The 24,799-nt window shown below is 40.8% G+C and overlaps 1 protein-coding gene across 1 annotated transcript in view; it reads left to right on the forward strand.

Annotated features, from left to right (window-relative positions):
* The window catches only part of TRPC4 (transient receptor potential cation channel subfamily C member 4), a 497,078-nt gene that overhangs the window by 281,013 nt on the left and 191,266 nt on the right, over window positions 1-24,799 (forward strand). The gene's annotated exons all lie outside the window — the stretch shown is intronic.

Raw genomic sequence — 24,799 nt, forward strand, 5'->3', positions numbered from 1 at the left:
AATGCTTTTTCTGCATCAATTGATATGATTATGTGATTTTTGTCTCTCATTTGTTTATGTGATGTATCACATTTATTGATTTGCAGATATTGTACCATCCCTGCATCCCTGGAATAAATCCTACTTGGTCTATGATCTATCTATTGTAATGCTGAATCTGATTTGCTGGAATTTTGTTGAGGATTTTAGCATCTATGTTCATCAAGGATATTGGCCTGTGGTTCTCTCTCTTTTTCTTTTTTTTTTTTTTTGTATCTTTATCTGGTTTTGGAATTAGGGTAATGATGGCTTCATAGAAAGAGCTTGTACGCATGCATATGAGCATAAATAATGGATACAAGACACAGAGGGGGGCAGGTAAAAGCATGTACTGGGGGGACGGGGAGGCCGGGGGGAGGTCAATGAGGTGGGAAAAAAAGGAGACATATGTACTACTATTTGTAATAGTTCAAACAATTAAAAAAATAAAAATTAAATAATAAAATAAAAATAAAAGAAAGAGCTTGGAAGTGTGCCTTCCTCTTGAATTATTTGGAATAGTATGAGGAGGATAGGTTTTAGTTCTTCTTTGAATGGTTGGTAGAACTCCCCTGTAGAGCCATCTGGACTAGGGCTTTTGTTTACTGGAAGATTTTTATCACTGCATCAATTTCTTCAGTAGTTATCGGCCTTTTCAGGTTTTTTAAATCTTCCTGATTGAGTTTTGGGAGCTTGTATTTTTCTAAGAATATGTCCATTTTGTCTAAGTTGTCCATTTTGTTGGAATAGACCTGTTCATAGTATTTTTTCATAATTGTTTGTATTTCTGTGGTATCGGTTGTTACTTAACCTCTTTCATTTCTGATTTTGTTTATTTGGGTCCTCTCTCTTTGCTTTTTGGTTAGCCTGGATAAAGGTTAATCAATCTTTTTTACTCTTTCAAAGAATCAGCTCTTGGCTTTGTTGATCTTTTGTATTTTTTTTTTTTTTTTGTCTCTATGTCATTTATTTCCACTCTGATCTTTATTATCTCCTTCCTTCTGCTTACACTGGGTTTTCCTTGTTGCTCTCTTTCTAACCCTTTGACTTGTAGGGTTAGATAATTTATTACCATTTTTTTCTTGTTTTTGAGGTAGGCCTGAAGAGCTATGAACTTCCCTCTCAAGACTGCTTTCACTGTGTCCCATAGATTTTGGATTGTTGTGTTTTCATTGTCATTTGTTGCCATGATGCTTTTTATTTCTTCTTTTATCTCTTTGGTAACCCAATCATTGTTTAATAGCATGCATTTAGCCTCCATGTGCTTGATTTTTTCATTGTTTTTATTATAGTTGATTTCTAATTTTATGCCATTGTGATCTGAGAAGATGCTTGATATGATTTCTATCTTAGTGAATTTGAAGAGAGTTTGCCTATGTCCCAATATGTGGTCTATCTTTGAAAATGTCCCAGGTGCACTGGAGAAGAATGTATATTCTGTGGCTTTGGGGTGAAATGTTCTGAAGATGTCAATTAATTCCATCTGATCTAGTGAGTCATTTAGGATTGATTTTTTTTATGATTTTTTGTTTAGAGGATTTATCCAGCAGTGTTAGTGGGCTATTAAAGTCCCCTACTATGACTGTATTGTTGTCAATCTCTTCCTTGATATCTTCTAGAAGTTTTTTATGTATTTGGATGCTCCAATATTGGGTGCATATATGTTTCCCAGAGTTACATCTTCTTATTGAATTGCTCCCTTTAGTATTATGAAGTGGCCTTCCTTATCTCTTGTTATGGCCTTTACTTTAAGGTCTAATTTGTCAGATATATGTATTGCTACACTAGCTTTTTTTCATTTCCATTCGCCTTAGAAATCTTTTTTCATCCTTTAACCATCAGTCTGTGTGAGTCCTTTGTTCTGAGGTGGGTCTCCTGGAGACAGCATATATATGGGTCATGTTTTCTTATCCATTCACCTACCCTATGTCTTTTGATTGGGGAATTTAATCCATTTCTATTTAAAGTTATTATTGATTGGTACTTGTTTGTCACCATTTTTGTTCTTTATGCCTGTGTTCCCTCCTCCCTTCCTATTTCTTCTTTTTACAGCAGATCCTTTAGCATTTATTGCATTGCTCGTTTGGTGGTAATAAACTCCCTTAGTCCTTTTTTTGTCTGTGAAGCTCCTGATTTCAACCTCAACTTTGATTGATAACCTTGCTGAGTACAGTATTCTTAAATTCAGACCTTTGCTTTGCATGACTTTGAATATTTCATTCCATTCCCTTCTGGGCTGATGTATTTCTTAGAGAAATCAGTCAATAGTCTGATGGGAAATCCCTTGTATGTAACTTTCTGTCTCTCTCTGGCAGCCTTTAAGATTCTTACATTGTAGTTGATGTTTGCCAATTTAATTATGCTGTGTCTTGGTGTTGTTCTTTTTTGGTTTATCTTGTTTGGGACTCTGTGAGCTTCTAGGACTTGTGTGAGTTTTTTCTTCTTCCCAATATCAGGGAAGTTTTCTGACATTATTTCTTCAAATAAGTTTTCTAACCCTTGTTCCTTTTCCTGTAGTTCTGGCACCCCTATTATTCATATGTTGCTTCATTTCATGTGGTCCCAAAGCTCCCTTAGGCTCTCCTCCTCTCTTTTAATTTTAAAAAAAAAATAAATATTGAGCTTTTTGTTTCTTTTTTAAATATACTTTTATTGATTTCAGAGAGGAGGGGATATGGAGAGAGAGATGGAAATATCAATGATAAGAGAGAATCATTGATCGGCCACCTCCTGCCCACCCCGTACTAGGGATCGAGCCTGCAACCTGGACATGTACCCTTGACTGGAATCAAACCTGGGACCCTTCAGTCCACAGACTGACACTCTATCCACTGAGCCAAAACAGCTAGGGCCTTCTTTTAATTTTTTCCTCCAGTTGCATTTCAGTCTTGGGTGTTTTTTCTTCCCTGTCTTCTAGTTCATTAATTTGGTCCCTTGATTCTTCTAGTCTACTGTTGAAACGTTCCATGGTGTTTTTTATTTCAGCTATATCACTCCTTATTTCTTGATTCTTACATAAGTTGTTGATATTTTCATCCATCTGTTTTATGAACTGTATGACCCTTATTCCAAATTATTTTTCTGGCATATTGCATGCCTCTGTTTCCCTTAGCTGCTTTTCTGATGATTCCTCATTTTCTTTCCTTTGAGGATTTTTTTTGTCTCCCCATTTTTTTATCTCACCAATGGATCTAGGTGTTGAGTCATGAGGGGGCAGCTCCTTGGGCAGCAGAGGCTCCTTGGGCAGTGGCTGCTCCACAGGCAGTTGTGGCAGCAGCTGCTCCTCAGTTGGCAGCAGCTCCTCTGATGGGCACTGCTTGCAGCAGTGGTGGCTCCTCTGGCTGGTGGGAGCAGGCTGTTCATGCAGCTGCTGCTCCTCGGATGTGGACAGGCTACTTGTGTGGCTGTTGCTTCTCAGATGAGAGTGGGCCGATTGTGGGGCTGCTGCTCCTTGGACGGTAGCAGGCCGTGTTAGACTGCTGCTCCTCAAACTAGGGAAGGCTGCTTGTGGGGCTGCTGCTACTCAAACTGGGGAGGGCTGCCCACATGGCTGCTGCTCATGTGGTTGTGGTGCTCTGGGCTAAAGTATTGGGCCAGCCAGAGGGGAGCATGCTTTAGAACTCACAGGATCCTGCGCCCGGGGTGGCTAGAGTCTCGGTGACTGTGGGACCACAGCCGAGGCAGCAGGTCCCTGGCAGCAGTGGCTGTAGAGTCCCAGGCATTGTCTGAGGGCACCCTGGGTGGAGGTGAGCCTGGGCTCCCAGTCACAGCAGCTCTCCCCTTCCAAAAGGCATGGCCTTTGTGGAAGAGCCAGATGCTCCGGGACTGTTTGCAATGGTAGCAGAAGCTGCCTGGTTAGGCAAGCCTGGTCTGCCTGCCTCCATAGGTCCTGCAGGATCAAACTGTTCCTCACTCACACACACACACATACCCCACACTGCCACACACTCCTCTTTTGCTCCCTCACTCACTCACGCTCTCTCCCTCACTGAAGCTTTCTTCCTGCCTCTGTAGTTGGGTCTGGAGTGTTATTGTCCCATTTGTGGATGGAGTCTTCTCTCTGGGTTTCTGATTATCTGGCTCACTCTCTACCACATTGGCCAAACAGGACAAAGTGCAATTCGACAAGACACGACACAAAGGGAACAAAACATGAATGTACTCACAACACCGATAACCCCAATATAAGTGACCACCAGAGAAAAGAGAATTAGGGGAGAGAAAAGAAAGCACAAATGATATCGAAGAGAGAAAAAATGGTATGAGAGAAAATAAAAAGAAGAAAAAGGAGGAAAAATGGAAATATATATATATATATATATATATATATATATATATATATATAGAGAGAGAGAGAGAGAGAGAGAGAGAGAGAGAGAGAGAGAAAACACCAGAGGAAAACAGATAAATCAAAACATACAAATACCCAGTAAAGAGGATGGGGGCAGAATCTGTAGAGGTCAAGCTTATATTAAAAAAGTAAGATTAAAGAATTGGATGAATATGGGGAGGACCTCACTTCAGTATAGAGGAAGTAGAAAGAGAATGAGTGGATAAGAAGAAGGAGAAAAAGAAGAAAAAAATACTAAACATTTTTTAAAAATTAATTAAAAACATAAAATAAAAAATTAGAATGATGAAAAATAATGTGAAAAGAAATAGAAAATAAAGAAACAAATGAAAAAAGGAAAATAAAGAAAAAAGAAGAAAGAGGTAACAAAATAATAATAAAATAAAATAAAATAAAATAAAAATGAAAAAGTGAAGTGTTCCTTTCCGCTGAGTTTTAATTCCCCATGAGGGTGGGTTTAAGATCCCATTCTCCTGTACTGTGTGCTGCTTCTCAGTTTCCTGTTGCTGGGCCTGAACAGCCTCTCTTTAAGCAATTCCCTGAGGGCTCTCAGGGACTACTCAGATTTTTGTTTGTATCCTTTGTACCACTCAGAATGTAGTCTGGGTGTGGCTGTATTGGTTGCCTGTAGATTGCAGGGAGTGGCTATCTCTTCAGGAGAAAATGGCTTCCTAGGTCCAGTAGGTCAGGTATGACTCAGTGCCAGACTTGTGGTGACTTCTCCCTGACCCTCTCCTCTCCCCAGCCTCTCCCGAGACTCCACAAGTCTGCACCTCCACCTGCACCTCAGCCACAGGTGCATGTTTGTATTTGAAAGGTCCTATGAACTAGGTTTATTGAATAAAAGCAAAAACCAAAAAGAGGGGAAAGAGCTGTGCCCCTCTGAGCTCCTCTCCCCCCCGCCCCTGGCATGGCATGGCTTGGGCAGCCATCCACGCTGACCCCCTATGGGCTCAGACTCTTGTGGCTGTGGACTTAGATCTAGAATACCCTGCCACCAGCATTCCTGCAGACCTCTTTCCACAGTGAGATGCTATGTCTGTCCCAAGGGTGCAGCTTTCTTCTGACCCTCTGGGCTTGGAGGTCTCGCAGTCTCTCCAGTCTAGATCCCTGATTTTACCATTCTCCAGGCATCCTCTGCCCTTCTCAGCTGTGAATTGTCTCACCAGCTGTGTCTACTTCACCAATTCTGGGTGGATGTTATTCAATTTAGTTGCTTGTTCTATCTGCTCTGGGACAAGGCTCAGGACACGTCCACCTATTCCACCCCCATTTTACCTCCTCTCCCTCTGATATTTGATGGTCTGATTGATGCTTCTCTGTCTCTGGATCTGTTTTTGTTCATCAGATTATGTTGTTCATTATATTCCACAAATGAGTGAGATCATGTGATATTTATCTTTCTCTGACTAACTTATTTCACTTAGCATAATGCTCTCCAGGTCCGTCCATGTTGTTGCAAATGATAGGGATTCCTTCCTTTTTACAGCAGCTTAGTATTCCATTGTATAGATGTACCACAGTTTTTTAATCCATTCATCTGAAGATGGGCACTGAGGCTGTTTCAAAATCTTAGCTATTGTAAATTGTGCTGCTATGAACATAGGGATGCATTTATCCTTTCTGATTAATTTTTGAGAAAATTCCATACTATTTTCCACAGTGGGTGCACCAGTCTGCATTCCCACCAGCAGTGTACAATATGCATCCACTACAGCACTTGTCGTTTGTTGATTTGTTGATGATAGCCATTCTGACAGGTGTGAGATGGTACCTCATTGTTGTTTTGATTTGCATATCTCATATGATTAGTGACTTTGAGCATGTTTTCATATGTCTCTTGGCCTCATGTATGTCCTCTTTTGAAAAGTGTGTATGTAGTTCTTTGCCTATTTTTTAATTGGATTGTTTATCTTCCTTTTGTTAAGTTGAATGAGTTTCCTGTAAATTTTGGAGATTAAAGCCTTATCAATATAACATTCGCAAATATGTTCTCCCATGCAGTAGGCTTTCTTATTGTTTTGTTGATGGTTTCTTTTGCTGTGCAAAAGCTTTTTATTTTGATATAGTCCCATTTGTTTATTTTCTCCTTAGTCTCGATTGCCCTAGGAGCTGTATCAGTAAAGAAGTTGCTACAACAGATGTCTGCTATTTTGCTGCCTATGGCTTCTTCTAGGATTTTTATGATTTCCCATTGTGCATTTAAGTCTTTAATCCATTTTGAGTTTATTTTTGTGTATGGTGTAAGTTAGTGGTCTAGTTTCATTTTTTTTGCATGTATCTGTCCAATTTTCTCAACACCATTTATTGAATAGACTGTCTTGACTCCATAGTATGCTCTTGCCTCCTTTGTCAAATATTAATTGAGCATAATGTCTTGGGTCAATCTCTGGGTTCTCTGTTCTGTTCCATCGGTCTATATGTCTGTTCTTGTGCCAGTACCAGGAAGTTTTGACTAAGATCTGGTTCTTTGAAAAGATACACAAGATTGATGAACCTCTACCCAGGCTCACCAAGAAGAAAGAGAGAAGACCCAAATAAACAAAATTAGAAATGAGGTGAAATAACAACAGACCCCACAGAAATACAATGATTATTAAAAAAATACTATGAACAACTCTACTCCGATAAACTAAACAACTTAGAGGAAATGGGCATATTGATAGAAAAGTACAACCTTACAAAACACAATCAAGAAGAATAAAGGAATCTCAACAGGTTGATAACTAAGGAGGAAATTGAAGCAGTCATCAAAAAGCTTGCAGGAAACAAAAGCTCAGGGCTAGACAGCTTCACAGGTGAGTTTTTCCAAACATTCAAAGAAGAACTAAAACCTATTCTTCTCAGACTATTCCAAAAATTTTAGGAGGAAGGTACATTTCCAAGCTCTTTCCATGAAGCCAGCATTATCCTAATCCCAAAACCAGGTAAAGACACTACAAAGAAAGAGAATTACAGGCCAATATCCCTTATGAACATAGATGCTAAAATCCTCAACAAAATTCCAAATGACCAAGTGGTATTTATTACAGGGATGCAATGCTGATACAATATTAGCAAATCAATAAATGTGATATAGCACATAAACCGACTGAAAGACAAAAATCACATAATTATTTCAATTGACGCAAAAGAAGCATTTGACAATATCCAACACCCTTTCCTGATAAACACTCTCAACAAAGTGGGAATAAAGGGATCATACCTCAACATTATAAAATCATTGTATGACAAACCTACAGCCAACATCACACTCACTGGGCAAAAACTAAAACCATTTCCCCTAAGAACAGGAACAAGACAGGGATACCCACTTTCATCACTCCTGTTCAACACAGTAATGGAAGTGCTAGCCATAGCGATCAGGCAAGGAAAAGAAACAAAAGGCATCCAAATTGGAAAAGAAAAATTAAAATTATCATTATTCACAAATGACATAATATTGTACATAGAAAACCTGAAAGACTCCATCAAAAAACTACTAGAACTAATAAATGAATTCAGCAATGTAGCAGGATACAAAATTAACACCTAGAATTCTATGTCTTTTTTATACACCAACTAGAGGCCTGGTGCATGAAATTTGTGCATGTCAGAGGTATGTCCCTGAGCCCAGCCTGCGCCCTCCCGCAATCCAGGACCCCTTGGGTAGGGTTCCTAGGCCTGGCTGGTGATCAGAGCCTATCGGGGCTTTTCTTCTGTTGGCTGCCAGCAGCTGACCCCACCCCCACCGCTGCCAGCGCTTGGCATTGTGCAGTGTTATCCCCTCCTCTCCCACCACCGGTCACCTCCTTCTGTGAGCGACATGTGTGGGGTGTGTTAACTTGCCTGGCCTGGACCTCCCTCTGCGGGGTGATCACTGGCTGGCCCTGCACACTCTCCACAGCATCACTGGCTGGTTGCCTGGGCCTCCTTCTGTGGGGTGATCGGTTACAGGGCTTCCAGTTCAATCGGCCCGCAGAGGGAGGCCTCGCCTACCCACTGCAGTTTCATTGGCCAGGTAGCCTGGGCCTCCCTTTTTGGGGTGATTGATCGTGGGACTTTGTGATTGATCACCCAGCAGATGGAGTTCCTGCCCTCCTGGCTAGGGTCTGCAATTGATTGCTGCACAGTTTGGCCTGGCCCTCTCTCTTTGGAGTGATTGCAGAGCCCCCACCCCATCAATTGCCCAGCCAGCCAGTTGCCTGGGCCTCCTTCTGCAGGGCAGTCATGGGGCGATGGTGGGGCCCCCAACCAATTGCATTGCACCCTCCTTGGCTGGGCTGGTGCCAGTGCATGTCATAGCATGGTTGTCTGGATGGTTGTTCTGCTATTCAGTCGGTCAGTCAATTTGCATATTATGCTCTTATTATTATAGATAATGAACTCACAGAAAGTAATGCTGAAAAAACAATTCCATTACCATTACAACAAAAAATTATACCTGGGAATAAATTTAACCAATGAGGTAAAGGACTTATACTCAGAAAATTACACAATGCTGAAAAAAGAGATAGAGGAAGATATAAACAAATGGAAGAATATACTGTGTTCATGGATTGGTAGAATCAACATCATTAAAATCTCCATACTACCCAAAGCAATCCATAGATTCAATGTACTCCCCATTAAAATACCAACGGCATATTTCAAAGATTGATAACAAACTCCAAAAATTCATCTGAAATTTTAAAAAAAGACCCTGAATAGCTGCAGCAATCTTGAGAAAGAATAACAAAGTTGGAAAGATCACAATACCAGATATCAACCTATACTACAAAGCCACATAGAACTTTTAACTCCTTGGTTAAATTTATTGCTAGGTACCTTATATTTTGTGGAAATAGTAAATTTTCTTGTTTTATTAGTTTCTCTTTCTGAGAGTTCATTATTAGTGTATAAAAATGCCATCACTATCTGGATATTGATTTTGTATCCTGCAAACTTGCTAAATTCATTGATTAGATCTACCGGGTTTTGTGTGGAGTCTAGGGTTTTCTATATACAATACCATGTCATCTACAAATAATGACATTTTTACTTTCTCTTTACAAAGTTGGATGCCTTTTATTTATTCTTCTTTTCTGACCACTGTGGCTAGAACTTCCAGTACTAAATTGAATAAGAGTGGTAAAAGCAGCATCCCTGTCCTATTCCTGAACTTAAGGAAAACAATTTTAGTTGTAGAACATTGAATATGATGTTGACTTTAGTTTTGACATATAGTGCCTTTATTATATTGATGTATGATCCCTCTATTCCTACTTTGTTGAGAATTTTTATCACAAATTACTTTTGTTGAATGCTTTTTGTGAATCTATTGATATGATCATGCCATTTTTTTCATTCATTTTGTTTACTAGTATGTGATGTGTCACATTTATTTATTTATGGATATTGAACAATATTCCCAGAATAAATCCTATTTGGTCCTAGTGTATGATCTTTTTAATGTATTGTTGGATCTAATTTGCTAATATTTTGTTGAGGATATTAGCTTCTATGTTCATAGTAATATTGGCCTATAATTTTATTTTTTGTGTAGTGACTTTATCTGGTTTTGGAGTTAGAATAATGATGTCCTCATAAAAAGAGCTTGGGAGTCTTCCTTCCTCTTGAATTTTTGTAATAGTGTGAAGAGGATAGATCTTTGTTCTTTGAATGTTTTGTTAAATAAGCCTGTGATGACATCCATTCCAGGAATTTTTATTTTCTGGGAGATTTTTTTTATTACTGTTTCAGTTTTAATTTCATTAGTTGTTATTCTGGTTTTATGATTCTTTCTGATTGAGATTTAGAAGATAGTATGTTTCTAGGAATTTTTCCATTTCACCAAGGTTGTCCAATTTGTTGGCAGATAGTTCATAGTATTTTCTTACAATCCTCTGTATTTCTTTGATGTCAGTTTTTATTTCTCCTCTTTCATTACTGATTTTATTTATTTGGGTCCTTTCTCTTCTTTTATTAGTAACTAGTGACCCAGCACATAAAATTCATACACAGGTAGGGTCCCTAGGCCTGGCCTGCAATCAGGGCCAATCTTCCCCAGCTACCAACAGCCGGCCCCGCCCCCTGCCACCGCCACTGCTGGTCACCCTCTGTGTGGGGGGCAAACGGCAGGGTGATAGGGACTCCAGCACCACCCGCATTCACCACCACCCACCCCCAGTTCCTGGTTCCCCATCAGGCGATTGGAGCCTGCTGGCCGGGGGAGAGGGACCAAGAGGTTGGCTGTTCCCACCCACTCACTGACCCTGCCCCTTGCCACCACTGGTCACCCTCTGTGCATGCGGCGACCAGTGGGCCGATTGGGGCCCCAGCGTCACCCACATCAGCCACCACCCACTCCCAGTTCCCAGTCGGGCGATCGGAGCCTGCTGGCCAGGGGGAAGGGACCAAGAGGTTGGCTGGCAGGCCCCAATCACCGGATCAGGGCCTGCTGGCTGGGGGCAGCTCCTGCGTTGAGCATTTGCCCCCTGGTGGTTAGTACACGTCATAGTCATTCCACCTTCCAGGTTGATTTGCAGATTACGCTTTTTTATCTATACTAATAAAAGCCTAGGTGGTCCTTGTGCCCTTGTACACAATGTCATCACAAGATGGCCACCACAAGAATGCCACCACAAAGATGGTTGCCACAGATAGCTGCCACAAGATCACCACCACAAGATGGCCATCACAAGATGGTCACACACACAGCAGAGGTGGGGCCCAGCGGCTGCTCTGCACGGTGAGGCCTGGGGTTCCCGTGGCTCTGTGTGGCGTGGAGGAGGCCGATACCGTCGTCTCCACCACCTTGTGCGGAGATGGCGGGTCCTGGCGGAGGAGGTGGGTGGCAGCAGGGGAGGGCAGTTGGGGGTGATCAGGCTGGCAGGCATAAGGGTTAGGGGCAATCAGGCAGGCAGGCAGGCGAGCGGTTAGGAGCCAACAGTCCCGGATTGTGAGAGGGATGTCCTAAACCAGCAGGGATCGGACCTAAACGGCAGTTGGACATCACCCAAGGGGTCCCAGAATGGAGAGGGTGCAGGCCCAGCTGAGGGACACCTCCACATGAATGAATTTCATTCACTGGTCCTCTAGTATATAAATAACAGTTTGTCAGTCTTGTTGATCTTTTTCAAAGAACCAGCTCTTAGTTTCATTGATCTTCTATATTGTTTTTTTGTGTGTTCTTTTGTGTTTGTTTGTTTTTGTTAGTATCTATGTCCTTTATTTCTGCTATGATCTTTATTATTTCCTTCCTTCTACTTTCTCTGGGCTTTTCTTGTTGCTTTACTAGTTCTTTTAGTTGTAGAGTTAGATTGTTTATTTGAGATTTTTCTTGTTTCTTGAGGTAACTGCTTTCACTGTATCTCATAGATTTTTGGTTTCTTGTGTATTCATTTTCATTTAAAGTTTTTTTTTAATTTCTTCCTTAATCTCATTGTGAACCCATTCATTGTTTAATATGATAATATTTAGTCTCCATGTATTTGAATGTCATTGAATTTTTTAAAAATTGTAATTGATTTCTAGCATCATGCCATTTTGATCTTACAATATGCGTGATATGAGTTCAATCTCATTAAATTTGTTAAGACTTATTTTGTCCTTAGATGTGGTCTATGTTTGAAAATGTTCCATATGCACTTGAGAAGAATATACATTCTTCAGCTTTGGGATGAAATTTTCTGTAAATATCAATTAAATCCATCTGATCTGATGTCATTTAGGGTCACATTTACGGTCACTGTTTCTGTGTTGATTTTTTTTTTGTCTGAAAGATCTATCCAGTGATGTTAGTTGAGTGTTAAAGTCCCCTACTATAACTCTATTGTTGTCCATCTCTCTCCTAAATTCTCTCTCATATATATATATACTGTGTTCATGGATTGATCACCCAGCAGATGGAGTTCCTGCCCTCCTGGCTAGGGTCTGCAATTGATTGCTGCACAGTTTGGACTGGCCCTCTCTCTTTGGAGTGATTGCAGAGCCCCCACCCCATCAATTGCCCAGCCAGCCAGTTGCCTGGGCCTCCTTCTGCAGGGCAGTCATGGGGCGATGGTGGGGCCCCATATATATATATACTGCCAATTTGGCTGCGTGTTTGTTTACCAGGATTATATCATCTTGTTGGATTGATCCCTTTAGTTTTATGTAGGGGCCTTCCTAGTCTCTTTTATGGCCTTTGTTTTGTAATCTATTTTGTCAAATATAAGTATTGCTACCCTGGCTTTGTTTTCATTTTCATTTCCATGGTATATATATTTTCCATCCCTACACTGGCATCCTGTGTGAGTATTTTGTTCTGAGATTGGTATCATGTAGACAGCATATATGTGGGTTATGTTTTCTTATCAATTCAGCTAGCCTATATCTTTTAATTGTATTTAAGCCATTTACATTTAAGGTTATTATTGATATGTATTTATGTATTGCTATTTTTATTCTTTTTTAATTTTTTAAATAATATATTTTATTGACTTTTTACAGAGAGGAAGGGAGAGGTATAGAGAGTTAGAAACATCAATGAGAGAGAAACATTGATCAGCTGCCTCCTGCACACTCCCTACTTGGTATGTGCCCACAACCAAGGTACATGCCCTTGACCGGAATCGAACCTGAGACCCTTGAGTCTGCAGGCTGATGCTCTATCCACTGAGCCAAACTGATGAGGGCTTTTTTTAAAATATATTTTTATTGATTTTAGAGAGGAAGGGAGAGGGATAGAGAGATAGAAACATCAATGATAGAGAGAATCATTGATCAGCTGCCTCCTGCACGCCCCCCACTGGGGATTGAGCCTGCAACCCAGGCACATGCCCTTGGCTGGAATCAAAGCTAGGACCCCTCAGTCCTCAGGCCAACGCTCTATCCACTGAGCCAAACCACCCAGGGCTTTATTAATTATTATCTACATTCTTAGCTCTCTATTTCTTCTTTCTTACAGCAGTCTCTTTAACATTTTTGCAATGCTGTTTTGGTGGTTATATTAGTAAACCCCTTTAGCCTTTTAATTTATGGGAAGCTCTTTATTTCACATTCAATTTTTTAAAATATCCTTGATAGATAGAGGAATCTGGACTTAAGATCCTTGCTTTTCATTATCTTGAATACCTTATGATATTCCTATTTTACATGAAATATTTCTGCTGAAAAACTGACAGCCTTATGAAAACTCACTTGTAAGTATCTGTCTCTCTCATGCAGCCCTTAATATTCTCTCTTTGTCTTTAATCTTTGCCATTTTAATTATGATGTGTCTTGGTTTGGGTCTCTGGGTTTATTTTGATTAGGAATCTCTGTGCTTCTTGAATTTTTGTGACTTTTCTGTCACCAGATTACCGTATTTTTCTGTCATTATTTCTTCACAGGTTCTCTATCTTTTGTTCATTTTATTTCCCTCTGGTATCCCTAAGTTGTGGATATTTTTATGTCTCATGTCCCAATGTTCCTTTATACTATATTCAAGCTTTTTACTTTTTTCAATTTGCTCCTCTGACTGGATGATTCTTTGTACTTTGTCTTCTAATTTCTTATTTGATTCTTTGCTTTCTCTAACCTACTTTCTATTCTTTCAAGTTTATTCTTCATTTCAGATATGACGTTCTTCATATTATTTCATCATTTCTATGATCTTTTTCATGCTGTTGAGTATTTTTTAATCCATTACTTTATACACTGTGTCTGATAAACTGCTTACCTCCATTTCATTCAGCTTTTTCTCTGGAAATTATTTCTGTTCTTTCATTTGAGACCTGTTTCTTTGTTTCCTGATTCTTGCTGTTTCTTTGTGTTTGTTTCTATGTATTGGTTACAACTTCTATGACTCCCAGTTTTGGTGGGGTAGCCTTCTGTAGTGGGTGTCTTATGGGGCCCAATCGTGTAGTTTCCTTGATCTTCTGATCTTGGTATTCTAAGAATACCCCATGTTTGGGTTATTTGGGTCCTCCTATTATAAATTGATCTTGATTACTCTTGTCCCATTCATGGATTGGCTCAACCCTAGGTCTGGTTCATTACAAGGTTCAATCCCATCCACATTGTGCCAATTGTTGTACAGGTACTGACAGAACAAAACAAAGCAAAACAAGATCAAACTGAAAACAAAACTAATAACAACAAAAAGAACAACAACAAAAAGAATTTTAAAGAAAGAATATTATAAGACAAGAGACCAAAACAATTAGAGAAGAAACAAAGGACAAAAAAAGAGAATAGGAAAGAAAATAAAAGAAAAATAAGAATTAAAAAGAAAATTAAAATAATAAAGAAATAATAGTTACAAATAATAATGAATAAAGTTAAATATAGAATAGGAAAAGAGAAACAGAAAGAAAAATAAAAAGGAACAAAGACAATAAAAAGAGAAAAATAGAATAAGGAAAGGAAAGAGAAATAAGATATATAAAAGAAGATAGAGATGAAATAAAGCAATTTTTAAAATGAAATATAAAAAGCTAAAGATAATATTTTTAAAAAATATAAATTCATGGCATTTTCCTCTGCAGATTTTTTTGCCAGCTGCAATTACCCTTTGGATCTCTTATTTGTGGAGCTTGCTGGATTTTACCCTGATGTATCCCAATCTTGCTACTTAGTGTGTCAGTCTGGAGCCTCCAGGGAGGTTCTCTGGTTCAAGCCAATGTCATTCACTGTCGCTTGCTGGCCCTTAGCAATCTGACTGAAATTGGGCTGGGCATAGTCCCAATTAGACCAGGGGCAGGGCCTCTGGAGCCCAGAGTCTGGGTCTGACTTGCGTCTCCAGTGTTGAATATCCTTACTCTGAGATGTTCTACCTTCCCCCACAAAACTGCACTCTGAAAGGGAATCTGGGACCTCGTCAGGGTGGTTTAAACATAAATCACAGGAGAAGTGAAGATGACGGCTGGCAGGATGGAGGTGAGGGAGAGGAAGTGAGTGAGTGAGTGAGGAGGTGAAAAGAGAGTGTGTGGATGTGTGGTGTGTGTGTGTGAGTGAGTGAGGGACAGTTAAATCCAGCAAGAGCACCAGGGGCTGGCAGACCAGGCTCTCTTGGACAGGGAGAAACTACCACCACAGTGGACACTCCCCAGGCTGCAGGACTCGAGCATGGCACCCACACCATCTTGAAGGGGACAGTGACCTCTTTTAGGAACTCATCAACACCACCACCCAGACAGCCCTTCAACACTGCCTGCGACCCAGCAGCCACTCCAGCCAAATCCTGCTGTCCCACCCACAGACCTGCAAACCATAGGACCTCCACCTCCAAAAGTGTACCATTCCTGCAGCACTAAGTGCAACTTCCCCCTTCTCCAGCAATAGACGTCTGGACACCACAGTCGTGCACTTCCATCATGCAGGCCTCCTGAGCCCACCACTCCACAGGCAGCTCTTGGATGCTGCTGTGAGCCCCCACCGGGTGCGATCTTGTACAGTCAGGATGCACTGCCCTGGCAGTGGAAATTCTGAATTCACTCTAACTGGATACCTGCCCACAGATACCTCGGTCACACAACTTCAGCACCAGGGCCCCTCAGAGTGCATCAGAGCTCTGCGCCTACAAACACACCGCCACAGTTGCAAGTTTCCAGTGTGCAGGCCTTCTGAGCCCATTGTTCCACAGGCTGCTCTTGGGAGCCACTGTGAGCCCCCACTGGGTGAGATATTGTACAGATAGGGGAACACTGCCCCGGCAGTGGAAATTCTGAATCCAGTCATCCTGCATATCCGCCCACAGAAATCTTGGTTGAGCAACTTCAGTGCCAGGGCCCCTCAGAGTGCATCAGAGCTCCACGTCAGCAAAAGCACCCCAGGTGCCCCTGTGAGTCACCACTTGGAGCGTGCATATCCAACCACGGATGCAGCAGCAAAAACTGAGTCTTCTGACCCCACAGCTGCAGAACTCTAGACACTACAGTTCTGCTTTTCCAGTGCATAGGCCTACCAAGCCCACTGCTCCACAGGCAGCTTTTGGATGCCACTGTAAGCCCCCGCAGTAGAAATTCTGAATTCCCTCTTCCTGGATACCTGCCCACAGACACCTCAACCATGTGGCTTCAGTGCCAGGGCCCTTCAGAGTGTGTCAGTGCACTGTGCTGGCAAACGCACCATGGGTGCCCCTGTGAGCCACCACTGGGTGCGCGTGTATCCGAACACGAGGGAAACGGCAAAAACTGAGTCTTCCCAACCCATAGCTACAGAATTCTGGACACCACAGTCGCACCTTTCCAGAGCACAGGTCTCCTGAGCCGCATCACCCCAAAAGACGGTTCCTGTGTGCCTCTGTGAGCCCCCACTGGGCACAAGCAATTTCAAGCAAGGGCACAAGGCAGGAAAAATTGGGACATCCCCCTCCCTGGCTGCTGACTTCAGGACACTGCAGTTGTGCCTTTCCAGCTCGCAAGCCTACATCAAGAGAAGCCAAATAGCTCAAATAGGAAGCTATGTTAGATTACCAAACCTAGGAGATCTGAGAGATCACATCAGTGGCACCATACCCAAAAGAGCCTGGGTAACAAAGCAGTCAGATCTAGGACACAGAAACAATTAAAATGTTACAGAAAAACATGGGGAGACAAAAAAGCAATCCCCAAAGGGACATAAAAGAGGAATCACCAGAAAGGTAGTTAAATGAAAAGGAGGCAAGTAACATGTCAGAGAAATAATTCAGAGTAATGGCTATAAGGATGCTCAAACGGCTGGATGACAAATACACACAACTCAATGAGAATTATAAGGAGCTGAATGAGAATGTCACCAACATGAAAAGGAACAAGATGAAATGAAGAACGACATAATTGCAACAAAGAACACAATGGAAGGCTTAAACAGTTGACTAGAAGAGGCTGAGGACCACTTAAGTGAATTAGAAGACAAGGAAGGAAAAAAACACACAAACACAGCAGCAACTGGAAAGAAAATTTAAAAAGCAGGAGGAGAGCCTAAGGGACCTATGGGACAACACAAAATGAAACAACATCTACATACTACAGGTACCAGAAGGAGAAGAAGAGAAGCAAGGAATAGAAAACCTGTTTGAAGAAATAATGACAGAAAACTTCCCTGATATTGGCAAAACAAAAACAAAAAACTACACAAGTCCAAGAAGCACATAGAGTCTCAAACAAGATGAATGTAAAAAAGACCAACACCAAAATACATCATAATTAAATTGGCAAACATCAACAACAAAGTAAGAATTTTAAAGGCTGCCAGAGAGAGACAGAAAGGGATCTCCCATTAGAATATCAACTGATTTCTCAACAGAAACACACCAGGCCAGAAGGGAATAGAATGAAATATATAAAGTGATGCAAAGCAAGGGACTGAATCCAAGACTACTATGCCCAGCAAAACTTTCATTCAAATTTGAAGGTGAAATCAGGAACTTCACAGACAAAAAAGAGCTAAGAGAATTTATTACCACCAAGCCAGCAATGCAAGAAGTGCTAAAGGGACTGCTGTAAAAAGAAGAAACAGAAAGGCATGAAGAAACACAAACATTGAAAATAAAAATGATGACAAACAAGTACTTATCAATAATAACATTAAATGTAAATGGATTAAATGCTCCAATCAAAAAACATAGGGAAGGTGAATGCATAAGAAAACATGACCCATATTTTTGCTGTCTGCAAGAGAGCCACCTCAAAACAAAGGATTCACACAGACAGATAGTGAAGGAATGGAAAAAATTTTTTCAAGCAAATGGAAATGAGAAAAAAGCTGGGGTTGCAATATTATATCTGACAAAATAAATCTCAAAGTAAAGGCCATACCAAGAGATAAGTAAGGCCACACCAAGAGATAAGTAAGGCCACTACATAATACTGAAGGAAGCAATTCAACAAGAAGATATATCTCTGATAAACATATATGCACCCAATACTGGAGCACCCAACTACATGAAATAACTTCTGAAAGATATCAAGAGAGTATTCAATAGCAATATAGTAACAGTAGGGGACATTAATACCCTACTGACACCACTGAATAAATCTTCTAAACAAAAATCAGCAAAGAAACAGCAATCCTAAGTGACTCACTAGATCAGATGGACTTAATTGACATCTTCAGAATATTTCACGGCAAAGTTATAGAATATACATTCTTCTCCAGTGAGCCTGGGACATTTTCAAAGATAGACCACATATTAGGACACAGGAAAAGTCTCTTCAAATTCAAGAGGATAGAAATCATAACAAGCATCTTCTCAGATCACAATGGCATAAAACTAAAAATTAACTACAATAAAAACAATGAAAAAAATCAAACACTTGGAGGCTAAATAGCATGCTATTAAACAATGATTGGGTTACCAAAGAGATCAAAGAAGAAATTAAAAGCATCCTGGAAACAAATGACAATGAAAGCACAACAATCCAAAATCTATGGGACACAATGAAAGTAGTCCTTAGAGAGAAGTTTGTAGCTCTACAGGCCTACCTCAAAAACAAGAAAAACTGGCAATAAATTATCTACCATTGCAACTTAAAGAATTAGAAAGAGAGCAGCAAGAAAAGCCCACAGTATCCAGAAGGTAGGAGACAATAAAGATCAGAGCAGAAATAAATGACATAGAGACCAAAAAAACAATACAAAAGATCCATGAAACCAAGAGCTGGTTCTTTGAAAGGATAAACAAGATTAATGAACCTCTAGCCAGGCTCACCAAAAAGCAAAGAGAGAAGACCCAAATAAACAAAATCAGAAATGAAAGAGGTGAAGTAACAACTGACCCCACTGATATACAAAGAATTGTAAAAAAAAAATACTGTGAACAACTTTACTCCAACAAACTGGACAACTAAATCAACAAAATGGACACATTCCTAGAAAAATAAAAGCTCCAAAAACTCAATCTGGAAGAATTAAAAAACCTGAATAGGCTGATAACCACCGATGAAATTGAAACAGTAATCAAAAAGCTTCCAGTAAACAAAAGCCCTGGTCCAGATGGCTCTACAGGGGAGTTCTACCAAGTATTCAAAGAAGAACTAAAACCTATCCTTCTCATACTATTCCAAAAAATTCAAGAGGAAGGCACACTTCCAAGCTCTTTCTATGAAACCATCATTACCCTAATTCCAAAACCAGATAAAGATACCAAAAAAAGAGAACCACAGGCCAGTATCCTTGATGAACATAGATGCTAAAATTCTCAACAAACTTCTAGCAAATCAGATTCAGCATTAAAATAGATAGATCATAGACCAAGTGGGATTTATTCCAAAGATGCAAAGATGGTACAATATCTGCAAATCAACAAATGTGATACATCACATAAACAAATTGAGAGACAAAAATCACATAATCATATCAATTGATGCAGAAAACGCATTTGACAAATGCATTTCTGATAAAAACACTCAGCAAGGTGGGAATTGAGGGATCATACCTCAACATAATAAAAGCCTTATATGACAAACCTACAGCCAACATCATACTCCATGGGCAAAAACTAAACCATTTCCCTTAAGAAAAAGAACAAGACAGGGATGCCCGCTATCACCACTCCTGTTCAACATAGCACTGGTAGTGCTAGCCAAAGCGATCATACAAGAAGAAGAAATAAAAGGCATCCAAACTGGAAAAGAAGAAGTAAAATTGTCATTATTTGCAGATGAGATGACACTGTACATAGAAAACCCTAAAGACTCCATCAAAAAAAAATTTAGACCTAATAAATGAATTGGGCAATGCAGCAGGATACAAAATTAAAGCCAAGAAATCAATGGCATTTTTATACACCAATAGTGAACTTATAGAGAGATTAAAAAAACAATTCCATTTACCATCGCAAAAAAAAATAAAATAAAATACCTAGGAATAAACGTAACTAAAGAGGTAAAAGACTTTTACTCATAAAACTACAGGACATTGAAAAAAAGAGATAGAAGAAGACATAAACAAATGGAAGAACATACCATGTTCATGGATTGGTAGAACCAACATCATTAAAATGTCCATACTACCCAAAGCAATCTATAGATTCAATGCACTCCCCATTAAAATACGAACAGCATATTTCACAGACCTAGAAAGAACTCTCCAAAAACTCATCTGGAATAAAAAAAAGAGCCTGAATAGCTGCAGTGATCCTGAGAAAGAAGAACAACGTAGGAGGGATCACAATACCAGATATCAAGCTATATTACCAAGCCACTGTTCTCAAAACTGTCTGGTACTGTCACAAGAACAGACATATAGACCAATGGAACAGAACAGAGAACCCAGAAATTGACCCAAGCCATTATGCTCAATTAATATTTGACAAAGGAGGCAAGAACATACAATGGAGTCAATACAGTCTCTTCAATGAATGGTGCTTGGAAATTTGGTCAGACACATGTAGAAAAATGAAACTAGACCACCAACTTACACCATAAGACATAAGGAAGGCCAAGAGACATATGAATACATGCTCAAAGTCACTAATCATATGAGAAATGCAAATCAAAATGACAATGAGGTACCATCTCACACCTGTCAGAATGGCTATCATCAACAAATTAACAAATAACAAATTCTGATGAAGATGCGGTGAAAAAAGGAACCCTTGTATACTGCTGGTGGGAATGCAGACTGGTGCAGCCACTGTGAAGAACATTATGGAGTTTCCTCAAAAATCTAAAAATGGAAATTCATTTTACTCAGTGATCCCACTTCTAGGAATATATCCCAAGAAACTAGAAACACCAATCAGAAAGGATATATGCACCCCTATGTTCATAGCAGCACAATTTACAATAGCTAAGATTTGGAATTAGCCTAAGTGCCCATTAGCAGATGAGTGGATTAAAAAACTTTGGTACATCTACACAATGGAATACGATGCTGCTGTAAAAAGAAAGGAACTCCTGCCATTTGCAACAGCATGGATGGAGTTGGAGAGCATTATGCTAAGTGAAATAAGTTAGTCAGAGAAAGATTAATATCACATGATCTCACTTATCTGTGGATTATAATGAACAACATAAACAGATGAACAAAAACAGATCCAGAGACAGAGAAGCATCAATCAGATGCTCAAACCTCAGAGGGCAGGTAGGGGAGGGTGGGGGTAAGAGGGAGAGATCAACCTAAGGACTTGTATGCATGCATATAAGCATAACAAATGGATGCAGAAAACAGGGGGTGAGGTTGAGAGCAGGATTGGGATAGTGGGGAGGGGGGGGCAATGGGGAGATAAGCATACATTTGTAATACCTTACTTAATAAAGGGAAAAAACAAACAGGCAAAAAAACAGTATATTGAAGAGATTTCTACAGTCCCATATTTATTGTTTCACTAGAGGCCCAGTGAACAAAATTCGTGCACGGGGTGGGGGGGTGTCCCTCAGGCCAGTCTGCACCCTCTCCAATCTGGGACCCCTCGAGGGATGTCCGACTGCCCATTTAGGCCCAATCCTACTGGGATTGGGCCTAAAAGGGCAGTCGGATATCCCTCTTACAATCCAGGACTGCTGGCTCCCATCTGCTCGCCTGCCTCTGCCTTCCTGATTGCCCCTAAGCACTTCTGCCTGTCAGCCTGATCACCCCCTAACCACTCTCCTGCCAGCCTGATTGATGCCTAACTGCTCCCCTGCCAGCCTGTTTGCTCCTAACTGCCCTCGTCTGCAGGCCTGGTCACCCCTAACTGCCCTCCCCTGTAGGCCTGGTCACCCCCAACTTCCCTCCTCTGTTGGCCTGGTCACTTCTAACTGCCCTCCCCTGCTGGCCTGATCACCCACAACTGCCCCCCCTTGCAGGCCTGGTCCCTCCCTACTTCCCTCCCCTGCTGGCCATCTTGTGGTGGCCATCTTGTGTCCACATGGGGCAGCCATCTTTGACCACATGGGGGCAGCCATCTTGTGTGTTGGAGTTATGGTCAATTTGCACATTACTCTTTTATTAGATAGGATAGAGGCCTGGTGCACAGGTGGGAGCCGGCTGGTTTGCCCTGAAGGATGTCCAGGATTATGGTGGGGGTTCACTTGGGGTGTGGGGCGGCCTGGGCGAGGGGCCTGTGGTGGTTTGCAGGCTGGCCACACGCCCTGGTGACCCAAGTGCAGGCCCTGGTATCTGGGATTTATTTATCTTCTATAATTGAAACTTTGTAGCCTTGAGTGGAGGCCTGGGCCTGCCAGGGTGTATGGAAAGCTTGACTTCCTCCATTGTCCGGGAAACCCAAGCCTCCTGCTCGCCCCGGGCTACAGCCATCTTGGTTAGGTTAATTTGCATACTCGCTCCTGATTGTTTGGTGGGCGTGGCTTGTGGTGTAGCGGGGTGATGGTTAATTTGCATATTACTCTTTTAGTAGATAGGATTATTTACAATTGCCAAGATATGGAAAAAGCCTAAGTGTCCATCAACAAATAAATGGATAAAGAAGGTGTGGTAAAACAAACAAACAAACAACAAACCTAATCAAATAGTGTTGGTGCCCTAACCTGTAGGAGGGGGAGTGGGCATTGCCTCTTCTTCCCAGGGCTGTGCTGGCTGAATTCACTGGGAATCTCCTCTGCTTGTCCATAATGCAGCTGAAGGGCCCAGCACATACCGGTCTGTCTCCCAGACAGAAGCCCACCCAGAGGAAACAGTCGCAATGCCTCAGCTCTGCCAGGTTCCAAGTAGGAGGTGATAAAAAAAATCAGCCCCACTTTGCACACTTTCTGTGTGTTCATCTCCTGCTGGATGGGGCCTCCCAGGTTCCAACCAGACCAAGAGTCTGAATCCTCCTTGCTGTCAGACCAAACACTGAGTATAGATATCAAGCCCAGTACCATTCCCATTTGCCTTGGGTCTCAGAGGCACAGTAATGACCTAGTATGTAGGGACTGGCACTGCCTGTGTGTTCAAGGTGGGCAAGACCAATCCTTTTTCCTAAGCCACACTGTCCAGCCCCCATCCATATCTTTGACCAAAATTCTTTCAGGGAATAAAGGGCCCCTCAGAGTCACTGCTGGGTGTATTGATCAGACCTTCCACCAGCCCAAACTTTTCCACGCGGCCTCTCCTGCAGACACAGATTGGAGCGAACTTCCCAGACTGGTGTTGTAACAAAGAAATTGCTCTTTGCCTGGGATGGTCAGGTCTGAGTCTCCCAGATGGACTGAATCCCCACTGATTCCCATCACCTGATGCTACCTGGTCTCCCCTTCTCTTCCCTGGTGCTATGGGTTGGGGATAGCTGCATGGGGCTGAGACCCCATGCTCCTAGGGGCAGGTAATCTACACCCACAATATGCCTCTGGCTTTCCAGCCCACACATGCACAAGTTGGTTCACCTTCTTCCCATCTCCTCCTGTCCTTCCTCCATGGTCCCTGCTCTCAATATTTTAGATCAGCTACACTTCAACTGTTTTATTTTAAGCTGATTGCTCTGCAGTTTTGCCGCATGGCTGATCCAGTGTTGGAAGCCAGCAGACAGAGTTTCCAGCTACTCCGTAGCCATCTTGTAATCTCTTTCTGTTTTTCCTAAGCTGTACAACCTCTTTTTTCCCCACTTTTTCTTTCTCCTATTTGTCTAGTAGATGATATAGAACATAATGCCCAGGAGGATTAGATAATCCTGTTAAACACTATAACCTCAAAAAGACATGTGGTCATCTTTTTACCTATCTCCAAATTTTGAAAAATTTTCTTAACATCTGAAAATTAGAAATGATGATGTCTACATTCCGATTTGTTATGAAGTATATGAAAAGTGTACATAAAAGTGTTTAATTTTTAAAAGCATAGGTCAGGCTTATTTTTTTTATGCTAACAGAACTTTCCTACAGTCCTAACAAAGGACTTAAGCTTCTGCTACAGTCAAAACTACCCATGGGCATCCCTTAAGCACACTATACACTTTTTCACTAGGATATGCTCTCTCTCCCACTTATGTTGCCTTAAATTGCCTTCCCTTCTCTTTTCTGTTTAACAGCTCTACCCGATAGGAAGTGTTCTCAGACATTTCCATCCAAAAGAGAAAAACTTATCTGAATTTATATAATGCTTAGTTGTCAGTTCCAATGAGAAATGTAGTGTACAGAGAAAAAAAAAATTCCTGGACCAGGTCGTCAAACATTTCATCATTTGCTAGGTATGGAATCTTGAATAAATTTGCTGACCTCTTAAAACTTCCTCTATTCTCAGTCTTAAAATAAAATAAGCTCCATGCTACATCTCAAACATGGTACCAGGATAAAAAAAAATGTCATGTTTGTGAAATGTTTTGTTTATGGTAATTGATTATACTTAGGTAAAGAATTTGCTTTATTTCCACCAAGTTCAGCTATGATGATTTACATTCTGGTAATCCCAAAATGATTTCATGTATGTTTTTCTTATTGCCTCAATTCAAATAAAAGTATATTTATTTTTTCTAAATGATAAAAGTACTTAAGAGCTTATTATAGAAAATGTTAAAAGTACATGCAAGTAAAAAATGAAATATAAGTGTATGTCATAGCTGGAAAATAACCACTAAACCAAGAAATAACCACTATTAACATTTATATT

This window comes from Plecotus auritus (genome assembly GCF_963455305.1).
Source record: "Plecotus auritus genome assembly, chromosome: 3".
NCBI lineage: Eukaryota > Metazoa > Chordata > Mammalia > Chiroptera > Vespertilionidae > Plecotus > Plecotus auritus.